This window comes from Mastomys coucha, unplaced genomic scaffold (assembly GCF_008632895.1).
Source record: "Mastomys coucha isolate ucsf_1 unplaced genomic scaffold, UCSF_Mcou_1 pScaffold5, whole genome shotgun sequence".
NCBI classification, from domain to species: domain Eukaryota; kingdom Metazoa; phylum Chordata; class Mammalia; order Rodentia; family Muridae; genus Mastomys; species Mastomys coucha.
In genome coordinates, this window is record NW_022196911.1 from 36178079 (window position 1) to 36180355 (window position 2277).

General features: G+C 36.7%; 1 pseudogene; it reads right to left on the bottom strand.

The window, feature by feature from the left end:
- Positions 1–689: 689 nt before the first annotated feature.
- LOC116079485 lies at positions 690–844 on the bottom strand (annotated as a pseudogene).
- Positions 845–2277: the final 1433 nt, after the last annotated feature.

Below are 2277 nucleotides of genomic sequence, written 5' to 3' on the forward strand. Positions count from 1 at the left end.
TGTATAAATAATTATATAAATATACCCATATATATGTGTATATTTATATTTTATATATTTATATGCCTGTGTATATATATGTTAGATGAGAAAAGTGGTTAACTTGAGAACTGAGAGACCGGCTCTAGGCCAGGATTTTAATAGTCCTCATCCAGTGCTAGATTCTGAGACTTGGGAGTAACCTCACCATCTAGAATAATGTAGATTAAAATGTTCTGAGTCAGCTATAGATGGCAAATAATGATATATATATATATATGTATATATACATATATATATATATATATATATATATATATCATTTATGTTCCTGGAGAACCCTGAAAATTACACCATTTGAGTTAAACCATTTCATTTAAATAAATATTGCCCCTAAATAATAGTAAAGATGATATGGAAATATGACAATTATTCTCAACACATACAACATATTAATTATATACTTGTATTTGGTTTTATTCTAGGTGTTGGAACATACAGTGATACATGAAGTAGATTGTAAATATCTCTCTGTCTCTGTCTCTTTGTCTCTCTGTCTTTCTGTCTCTGTTTTGGTCTTTTTTTCTCTATTCAATCTCTTACTCACAGAATAACTTCACCACTCCAGAGGTGAAGGCGGTGATCTTTTCATTAGGACAGAGTACTTACAGTCAAATACCTTACCAGTAAAGTTCTCATTACCTTTTGTAAACAGTGGAGTGTGAACATAGTGTCTACACTACCACAAAGTATGCAGTTGAACTTTCTATATTTGGGACAATTGCTGCGGTCAGCACACTCAGAGTGCAAAGTGTAGTTTCACCCACGTGTAAACCACCTTCATGATCATGATATCACTTCTGTCTTCCATACAGGATGGATTCAATTGGAAGAAGGAGAGATCTCTGTTGAGTTTTAGAAAAATTATCTGTTGTCAAGTCAGGAATCCTTAGAAGTACAAGTGCAACATTTTTTTCTGAATTTCATAGATATCCTTCCCATATTCTCAAACATTTCTTGCTTCAAACAGGAAGCTTTAACAACTACACAGTAATGTATTAGCTTAAACATTCCTGCTTTTATAGAGCCTGTTTTGAGGGAGTAGTGAAAAGAAATAATAACCAAGCTTAGTCAATGAAGTTTACAATGGATCAAGGGGGCCATGTTTCAGCCCCAGCAAACATCAAAACTTGGGCAACTTCAGCCATGTGGCTCTGGCTTTAGAATCAAGAATAAAAGGGACTATTGGGACAACTGATGCTTGTTGGAGCTAAGTAAGAAATTAGTGATGATCAAGCTAGACGTCCCAAGACAGAAGAATGGACAGTGGGGATGGGGAGGAGGTGTGGGATGTGGAACAATCGGAGGGGTGGTGGGAAATGGAATACGAAGTGTAAAATGTAACTAAATTTAATAAAAATATAATATATATAATATATATTATATATAACTCTATAACTATATATATAGTTATATAGTTTTATATATATAGTTATGTAACTATATATATATAGTTATATAGTTATAACTATATCCACTGTTTCCGCATGGATGCCCCACCCCTCCACCCCACCTGACCTCTAAACTCCCTGGGCTTCCAGTTTCTTGAGGGTTAGGTGCATCATCTCTGAATGAATGCAGACCTGGAAGTCCTCTACTGTATGTGTGTTGGTGGCCTCATATCAGCTGGTTTATGATGTCTGTTTGGTGGTCCAGTATTTGAGAGATCTCAGAGGTCCAGATTAATTGACACTGCTGGTCCTCCTACAGGATATATATATATATATATACATATATATATATATATGTATATATATATATCAGCATCACTGAAGAGAAATCTTCTAGGAATTGTTTTCTGAGAGCACAAGGAAGTTGTTCCAGAGATAGCCAACATTATAACTGGTGCTGCAGTTGTACTTGGTAATAATCACCAGGTGGTACTGGTTTTGAAGTCATGAAGGGGTCATGGAGAGCATCTGAGGCTTAGCACTGTGAGAGGGCAGTAAAGGCCGTTGGTGAAGATACAGCCTCAGTTGGAGTTGATGACAGAGGACTGAAAGGGTCATGAAAAGAAGTTGAGCTCTGGCAACACAAAGGGGGCCTATGAGAGGCTATTGGTGAAACCTAGTTGTAGTGGAAGACTCCAGTGAATTGGAGATGCCAGTAGTGTGGGATGATCACAAAGAATAGCAGCAGCAGTGGAATGTGGAGGTCAGAGCTGGAGAAGTGACTCAGTATCTTTGGAGGGATGCAAAAGATCATAAGTGGACCACAGACATTAGAATAAGAAGTTAT